This window comes from Lolium rigidum, chromosome 7 (assembly GCF_022539505.1).
Source record: "Lolium rigidum isolate FL_2022 chromosome 7, APGP_CSIRO_Lrig_0.1, whole genome shotgun sequence".
Lineage (NCBI taxonomy): Eukaryota > Viridiplantae > Streptophyta > Magnoliopsida > Poales > Poaceae > Lolium > Lolium rigidum.
In genome coordinates this window covers 182100212-182110162 of record NC_061514.1, presented here as the reverse complement: position 1 = coordinate 182110162, position 9951 = coordinate 182100212, and the positions used below count along the sequence as shown (strand labels likewise).

General features: G+C 41.7%; 1 long non-coding RNA gene across 1 annotated transcript; it reads left to right on the top strand.

Annotated features, from left to right (window-relative positions):
• Positions 1–329: 329 nt before the first annotated feature.
• LOC124669210 lies at positions 330–890 on the top strand. Its single transcript, XR_006992064.1, has 2 exons — positions 330–380; positions 457–890. It is a non-coding gene; the product is annotated as an uncharacterized LOC124669210 (long non-coding RNA).
• The last annotated feature ends 9061 nt before the right edge of the window (positions 891–9951 follow it).

The window sequence follows — 9951 nt, the reverse complement described above, 5'->3', positions numbered from 1 at the left end:
CCCAACAAACGTTAATATGGAAGATAGAGTTATATTAGGAATCATGAGTCATGTAATTGTGCGGGAAAGACTCGGATAGTCTCCCGGAGTTTGTAACTTGTACGGCAAGAGATTCCTCAGCTCTCCCTCCTATATAAAGGGGAGCCGAGGGGTATAGAATCATCGAATCTACTGTCAACATAACCCTAGTTTTCTTAGTCGACACTATTTCGACTGGACCTTCGAGATCTACTTGCCCTCTACTTTCTACGAAACCCTAAGTCTACAATCCATAGGCATTGACAAGTTAATCTCTTGTCAGCTTGTTACTTGATTTTCAATTTGAGAAGACTAGAACAAGAACTTCCGCCACCTCGTCCGAAAAAGCAAAAACAGCAAAGGTAATCTAAAATCCGAAGCAATATGACTTAGATATGAACGATATGTTTCTTCATTGACTCTACTTGCGCTTTGCAGGAAAGACAAAACTGAATCTGTCGAGACATCGATTGCTGTTGATCCAAAAGTAATGTCCAGCCCAGGTGTGACCACAAGGAGTATGGCATCCCTCTCTCCAGCAAGCCCTGGTGTGACAACAAGGAGGATGGCATCCCTCTCTCCAGCAAGCCCAGGTGTGACAACAAGGAGGATGGCATCAATATCACCTGGAGGAATTAACCGCAGGCTTATCATCGAGTAGTTGTCGTAGTCTAATCTCAGTATGTGTGGTCAGTACTGAACTATGGCCATATCTGTTAGTGTCTTGTGAACTATGGTCTTTTGCCAACTTGCTAATTGTTGTGAATTTCCATGACAGCTTAGATTTATGTTATATGCTGAGATGTTGGCTGTTATGTCATCTTGAACTTCTGTTGTACTCCTATGTGATATAGCAAGTTGAAATCTTCTCATATATTGTGTTTATACTTGCCAAAATGGTCTATTCATTTGCTGAAGGCAAACCTGTAGAGGTGTTGTCCAATGCATTCATAAAAGGGTATTGTGGTCATAACTAACGGAGACATAACAGAAGTGGTAAGAATCAAAAGAGGTGCAACCTTTTGATGGTATATGCCTAAAGAAAGAGCTTTTGATGGTATAGACCCAAAGAGTGGATCTTTTAATGGTACAGACCCAAATTTCCCCAATTATTTTGAACTGGAGGGAGTAAATCATTTCATACATAGATTGCAAATGAGATCATATGACAATTTTAAAAACATAGTTTAAAACTAATCACAACTAAAAGATTATTCACATGCATATCAAACATTAATGATAGCTTGTACATTCAAGCCAAGGCAGATTCATGCTAGACATCATCGATTCTGTTGCAGATAACAAGATGCACCATGTTTGATATTTCACATGTCGCACATCAATATATCTCATAATCCCTAGTTTCTGCGGGTAACATCCCATTACCTCAACATAGCAATTTTTTAGATGAAAAACGATATTGGTTATGTTGTATGCTGCAAAAAATACAGTTAAAAAATCTCAAACAACAGACATCAGCTAGAGCAATCCGATGAGAGGAGTGTCTCTGTGTCTGCATATTATCAGTACATAGATGATACATGACACAGAACCAGGAATCAGAATAAGCTGAGTTTTTCCTGGATTCTAAAGTTAGTTTTACAGTTTAAAGCTGGGGATGATTTAAAACAAAAGGGGTCAAACAAAATAGCTGACCATAAGATTCCCTCTGTTCGGTGGGTTTCAGATGGAAGCCAAATCCAGCACTCCCCGTCGCCAACTAATTCTCCAACGCCGCTCCACCGCCTGTGGCAATCGCAGCCGCCCACGCTCGGGCTCCGACCCCGGCATCGTCCGCAAGCGAGCTCACGATGGCTGCGCTACGTCGTAAAGGTCGCGCGGCCGGAAAGAAGAATCGCCCAGATCACCACTGAGCTCGACAATAGTACCTTAAGGCAGTGGACGTCAGAGCCCGCGTCGTGGCACTGCTCAAGGCCCCATCTGCGAGCTCCATGATCGACCTCCAAGGCAAGATTAATACACGCATCATCTTCCTTCTGATGAATTAATCTCCCGCTCGCGCGTCGACGGGTGTGGCCATGCCGCGTGCGGCTTTCCAGCCTCAGATGTCTTGAGTTGAGCTCGAATTTCTTTGTTTTGTGCCCCAGTTTTCTCATCTTTGTTCTTCTATTAACGAAATTGCTCTGGCAGATTGATGGCGTGCGGCCAAAAACGGACCGCCTCCTTGTCCCTCCCATCGATCCCCTCCCTATTCCGGGCGCTGCCCTGCCCCTCCCTTCTCCATTCAAATACTACAGCCCCAACGGACGCGGTCATCTCCCGCCTACCGCGAGGACTGGCTTGGCGTCCGGCGCGAGGGCCACTTCGGGTCGCTTGCTCTCCTCCCCGCCAGAGGCCAGGAGCAGCGCCGGTAGAGGGGCGCCTTGGGGAAGGAGAAATAGGGGAGGTGTGCAGAGTGTTTGCGGTCGGCGGGCCACTCGTTGCGTCGCTAGAACAGGTCGAAGTTGCGCCCTTTGGTGCCAGCGCCACGCGACACACGAAGCCAAACCGTTTTGTTTTGATGACTACGCGGTGGCAGATGATGTAATTTCAACCAAAATCAAAGGTGGTAAAAAACGGACCAACAAGAAACCCTTTTGCTTTTATTATTATAGGTATAGACTAGCACAATGCCCGCGCGTTGCGGCGGAAAAAAAATAGGCAACATACTCAAATAGTGTGTGTTGTTGTATAGAGGGACATGCATAAGAGAATAGAAATTCCCGGCGAAAACCAAATTCTAGAACAATGATAAAAAAAATCAGGGTATACTTTAAGCCTATATTGTTTGATTTATTTCAGACCCGGAAATTTATGTACTACAAATCATAATGAAAAGCTTGTGCAAAGTATATCAATTTCTACAGATACTCGGGCGTCAGCTTCAAGAGAGAAGACCGTTGCTATTAGTAGTGTGCATGTTCTCTGATAAATGCAATTCAGAACCAAGTAGGATCTGATAAGGGAACCTCAAATTCGATGTACGCTTCTCCCTACCAATTAATTTAGCCGGCCTCCATCTTCCTCCCGCACAAAAAGCGCAAACACGCTGTATGCAAAAATCAATTGATCCTTTTTTTTCGAGATGGACCCATGTACTCCATTACCAGGTCAGGGCAACAAAATCTATGGCTACCAAATAGTCCTACACCATGTGCCGCCATAGTGTCCACAACCTTATCACCAGCCCTTAGGCAATACGAAGAAAAAAGGAAAAGTTCAAACGAGCCTGATAATTAATCTCTCTGAAGATAAAGATGTCTCCACTGATGGCCAAATCTTGATCACTTCCATTGAACGCCTGGACAAGGAGCTGTGAGTCTGTTTCAACATGTATTTCACGGTACGTATAGACTGCAGACTGCAGGCATGCTTCTGCTTCAGCGTGCAACACGTCGGCAAGTTCTGCACATAACCCATGTAACCTACTCCAGCACAAACGAAAAACAAGCACCAGTAGCTAGCTCCCCCAGTTTAGACTGCCATCAATGTTCAGTTTTAGCAGGTCGTCTTCAGGCTTGAATGAACCAACGTTTCGTGGCAGAGTCAGTGTATGCAGATGGAACTCCTTCGGGACACAGGAGTACATGTTGCTGAATATGGCCGAGACTGATAGAGATTAGACCGGCGAATGGATATGATCCACTACTACGCAAAATCTAAAGAACTACACCGCAAAATCTTAAGAACTCCCTCGAGCAATTAATCCGAGTAGGCCGTAGGCAACTCAGGCTAAAAATTATTCAACACGTTCCATTGAGCAACACAAACAAAGAACCGACAAGGTAGGAATCTCGTCTCTAACTCTATTTAATCATTCTCCTAGGCTAGTAAGAGTCCAACGTAGAGCTTTCCGTAGCTTGGTCGCTTGTCGTACGCTATTTTGCTTGAAGTAGTGCTGACATTGAGATTTAACTTTTTTTTGAGATTTAAGATTTAACTGAGGGAGATAACACAGACGTACAGACATACTAACGAGCACAAGCTAGACAATGAAGCCCAACTTCATTTAGCACAACACAGCAACGCTACGGCCCATCTTTCTTGCCTCATCAGGCCCAGGAACGCTCAGCCACTCGTCTTCCTCCTCTATCTTCTCTGGTCATTCCAGACCGCCGCCGCACATAATGCATGTCGGCACTGCCGCTCCCGATTCCCCCTCTTTCTTTGACTATTTCGGCAATCCTCCTCCTCCGGGGTGGTGCTAGCTCATCGTGCTGCTTCGCCCCGGCCCCATCTCGAACTCTCTCGGCCCCGCCGGCCGCTGGCTCGGACCCGTCCGTGAGCAGCTCCGACGGCTGGCTCAATCCTGCTCTCGCCCCGACGGCCGCCTGCTTCCGTGAGCAGCTCTCATTGCCGCTCAATCTTGAGCTCACACTGCGACGGCCTCTCCCCTCTTTCATCTGGTACTGCCAGACCAATCAATTGTGCTATACTTCTTGTTGAATCCCCCGGGGTTCTTCTCTGCGTGCGCATCGCCTAGGGCGTCGTCGCTGCGAAGCCAGTCTCCCCCCATCTGGCCACCGGCGCGGGCGTAGCCTGGGCAACCCACACGCGGGCGAGAAGCAAAGAGCGGCCGAGCGGGCGATGTCATGTCTAAAACGAATCGTTATTTTCAGTCGGCGGTGGCATGCATTGTAATTTTTGTAAAACATAGGGGTAATAAAAAACGGACGAACAAGAAACCTTATTTTCTTTATTATTAGGTATTGATTTCATGGGCATGATTTCATGTGCCTAAATATTCTAAGGACTTGGGAATTAGTTTAGAAGTCGTTTGGAAGCCAGGTTTTCATTTCATTTGTAGCATTTTGAAATGAATACATGTATTCATTTCATTTACATTGTAATTTCAGAAATGGACACTTGTTTGGTTGCCACAGGAATTGTAAATGACAGTGAGAATTCAATATTGAATTTATTTGGTTGCCACAGGAATTGTGAATGACAGGTTTCAGCTCGAATTGTGATTACACATGGCATCATTTTGCTGGATTTCCCAAATGAAATGATGGTCCAATTCTGTGGCAACCAAACAGCCCACCTATGGAATTTTAAAATGAATTCCAGGATTCCAGGCTTAAATGATGGATACCAAACAACCTCTTAGGTTTATTCAGAAGTCATTGGTATGGATTTAGTAAACCCTTGACTTGAAATTCTTATGGTAATTCTTATTATTCTCATAATGTATTTTATTTGTTTGGGAACAATTGTTATGGTTCACATCCATGTTCATGTGTGAAGTGAGTATTTGGTTTATCCCCTTGAATTACTTCTAAGGATAGACAATTTATTAAATCCCTTGAATTGAAATGTCGATCATTGTACTAGGGTTGTTAAACTAATCACCTCCCTTGTACTTGAGTTTAGGAGTGGCCTTGGATTTACTTATGGCTACTAAGTGATACACAAGTTAGGGTTGAGATATGGGTCTAGTGTTTTAGGTGTGTAGAAAATATGCTAGATGGACTAGGGTTGCTCTTCCTCGCAACAAGATGATAGTTGCTTCAGATATTATTAGTGTGGATATAGGCTCTTGGTTAAGCAAAGTTTTAGTGTGATGCAACTTTTCTTATATTAAAGATGTTGAAAATGGTCTAGGGTTGCTTACTAGTAGCCTCCCTATTATTTCACGCGATGGATGATATCTACTTATCACACTAGGGTTTCCTAATGAGCTTATTCTCCTATATCTCTCAAAGCATAATCATGCATTAGACATGATCAACTTCTTCACTAACTTCTCTTCGTTATCCTCCTCTCTTATCACAATCACCCCTAGTTCTTAGGGTTTTATGATCAATACCCACTTTGTGATGATCATGGGTTGGCTTCCTAAGATATCAATAGTGAAATATGGTTGGCACCTCCAAGATCAAGTGTTTACTAGATTATATCACTATGTTGTATTCTCTTGGATAGACATAGCTATGGTTAGTATCAATAACTTCTCTCACTTCTTAATGACTTAAATTATAACCTAGGGTTGTACTCAAAAGATGAGGATTTGATTATCTAAATAGATGCATAGTTCTCTCTCCTTTCTGAGCTTTGGTGAAGAGAGATTTGGATAAACAAGGATGAAATGATAAAGGTTTAAGAGAACTTGTATTATTTTCCTTGTCATAAGTTCAAAAGTTTAGTCCAAAAAATACCATAAGAATCATGGTAGGAATATTTACTTGATTACAAGTTAAAAATGGTTTCTCAATTTTTTGTTATTTGATTTGTAGTGAAATAAGTATACATAAGCTGTTGCAGAGTACCATATTATGATCCTTTAGAAAATCTGGTGTGCTTAAATTCCAGCGACTCAAGTAAAACTTTAGTCAGTGTGATATGTTTTATTTAAAAGTGTGAAATTTCCTAAAATTTCTATACATGAATGCAATGCATACATCTGTTTCTTCTCTTTTGTAACCTGAAAACCGACACAGAGTTTTTCTTATAAATACTAGTAAAAATGCCCGTGCGTTGCAACGGGAAAGAAAAAAATTGTGTTTCGAAGATGCACAAAGTGAGATCGCAATTAGTCTGTTGTCATCTCGCTGTTTACCGAATTTGTTGTCGTATCGCCATATGCATTCTTCGACCTCGAGGGAATCTTTGAAGAGGTTTATGCCACCTTTAACACTTTTGATCTATCTCTCAACTCTAGATCCACCTTTGTCGCCGAGGCGATACTCAACTACTCGAGTTATCTCGCTCCACCTAGCAAAAGTAGAAATAAATATGTACACTATACATCACCTCTTCTGAATAAGATATTTGTCACTGGAGGTGGTCTCTTGACTCGTAGCTGTAGAAACATCCCATTATGAAAAATACATAAAAAACAAATTTCAAAATCTCAAAAGTTCTGGAAAAAAATCCATGTGTATATCTAAACATTCTGTATTCACAAATAAAGTTTCGCAAAAAAAATTTATAGCCTGTGTAAAAAGATAAACAAAAAGTCTTGTCAATAGCCATAGTAGAGCATAAAAAACATATTATTTACACAAAACTCAAAAAATATTACTCTTTTTCTTAAACTTTGTGTGCAAACATAAAATATTTGCATATACACACAATTTTTGTTTCAAGGATATTTTGACATTTTAAAGTGTGTTTTAGTAGCCAAAGTAGAATAATAGGTAGTTCGGCAACATTTTCGGTCCCTCCATTGCCTTGTTCCAATGTTTCTACTCCAATCCACATTGATTCAGCATGCAGCAACAAGATGCATCTTCTCACAATTAAGAAATGATGATTAGTGAACCACTATGACATGATTGTTGATACCAACATTAAATACAAATCGACAGAATGAAGGAATTACCACTATGATAGCTGTATTTTTTACTATCCAAATATTTACAATCACCTCTCAGATCATCCGCCCTGCCTAGTGCTCTGCTCTAGTGTTATTCTACTCCACTCCACATTGATTCAGCCCGTGGCAAAAAGATGCATCTTCTCATAATTAAGTAATAACGATCAGTAAACCACTATGATATGATTTCTTCTCAAAATGGAATAAAGATCGACAGGATGAAGGAAACAAGAGAAGAACAACAACGGAAAAGTAAACATAAGTTCTAACACAAGTGCACAATAGCCAGTTTACATATTATTATTGTAGAGTTATGCAACTCAATTAAATGTACGGAAATTTGGAAAGTGAAGTGCTTTATTCATTTTCACGTGCACGTGCAACGCACGTCGATGCGCTCGCTCTATCTTGATTCGTGACTGTTTTCCATGTATCTGAAGTTTGTCTATCCATGCATTTATTTTAAGTTTTTGACCTTGTATATCCTGCCGGACTGTACATGTCCTCCAACGCATTGCTCTACCATCTTCTTGTCAAACAACACATATCCAACCTGCAAGCATTCAAAAGTTTGATTTACCCTTACCATAATGAAAACCTGCTAAGCTGGTTCAGTATGGCAACTTGCATATCAGCTAATGTACAAAAATTCAGAGTAGCTGCATAACTTCATCTTCTGTCAGAGTTTCTTACCCTTCATACCTTCCCCTAAATCACATCTTGGAATGCACCATGACCCTTGAAAATAACAGTTGCAAGCTCAACATACTCATGCGAAGCAACCCAAGCTATACCCTGGAAATACACTTTTGCAAAATTAAGTAAATATTCACACTTGATCATTCACTACACTTTGTTTACTAAAACATGCACATATAGTGGGTGGGGCGGGGGGCTGGGGGATTAAACACATTGCTCGGGTTGTATTTTTAGAATGTCAGTGCTCAAATAATAAACCAAAGATCAGCAACATGTAATGGAAAAAATGAACTAAATAGCAGGAATATACTTTAATTACCAAGTCATAAACAAAAGAAACCTGATGTCAGCCCCAAACCCATATATTTCACAAATTAGGGTGTGTATAAAGGTCTACGAAGATATCAAGAGTAGAAGAACTTGTTGAACAATTTTAGTATCCTTCTCACCCCTATGTTAAACTCAGTAGCTGGGAAATGATAGTCAGTTAGGCTACTATGTTTGCAGTATTGGAGGAATATGTGTTTATGTTTCCACTTAACTGTGAAATTATAATTTTGTGAAGAAATGATTCTATTTTCCTAGATAAAGCACATGTACATGATTAGAATATGACGCTTGATCCAGGGTGATGAAGATCTAGAACTATGCTACTGGAAATTTCCATACCGTCCTGGAACCAGAAGTGTGATCACCCTACCTATTTCTGCAGCCAACTGACGTTCCCAAACTGAAAAGCTGCCCCTTACGTCATACAGGAAAATGTGGATGCTATATAGAAAAGCATTGGCATTTAGCCGGTTTCCTACTTATCTTATTTGGCCGAGCCGTTGAGAATAATTGATGGATTAGACTGCAGTACTACTACTCATGGTCCCTAATGTGCAAGCAGTACCCAGAGCCCAGACACCAGTACTATCATCTCACGTGTACTATCCAAAGGAAATATTTAAAACCAATCCTTCCGTTTGAGATATTATAGGAAACCAAAGCATGTGAAACCAAATTCATACCTTTATCTTATGCCTAATTCATCTAATTCATGTGGTCCAAGGAAGCCTTGTATAAAAACTCTCATATGAATTTGATGGTGGCGTAATCGAGTAAACTATGACAAATCTCCATATCCATAAATAGTAGAGGTCATGTAGAATACTGTAGACGAATTACATAGAAGAGGTAAATATACCTGTTACAGACCTTCAATATGGCTATTTTTTGTATCTCTTTCATTATGTTGTGCACATCTTGCCGAGGCAAGCAGGGCTGAACATATATAGAAACAAAAATGCAGGCATCACCTCCAAAGACAGTGCCTTGCAAGTTCTAAGACAGTGCAGAACAAAGAACTTAATCATTACATGTAAGTACAAACTGTTGAAATATTGGGCCTACACTTAATGGCCCATACTAGATTTCAGATTTTTCTATAAATCTCAAAGCCCACATGGTGGAAGCCTTGTGAGTTTGAGTCCAAGTTGGTGGCAGCTCACTAGGGAGTGGCAAGAGGTGGGAAGTTTAGTCCCACATGGAAAGTTGGGAGGAAGTTAGACCACCTTATATGGTGGGTTGTTCCACCACTAGTAAGTGAGTGAGAAAAGGAGTGCTACACGCGCGCGCTCCTCCTCCTCCTCGCTCGCTCGTCTCGACTCGACTCGACTCGACTCGACTCGACTCGACTCGACTCGACTCGACTCGACACGCCGCGCGCGCCGCGCTCGTGGTGAGTGGATTGAGCCTCGAGCCGAGACTTTAGATGGACGCGTCGCAGTTAGTCGGTTCGGGTCGCTCCCGGATCATGGGCTATCTGTAACCGACTCAAAACGTTCGTGCGACGTGGGCGTGGCCCACGTTGCCTAGGGTTTTCTGAGCCTATATAATCTCTTACCCGGCTACCGCAGAAACATACTGAATAT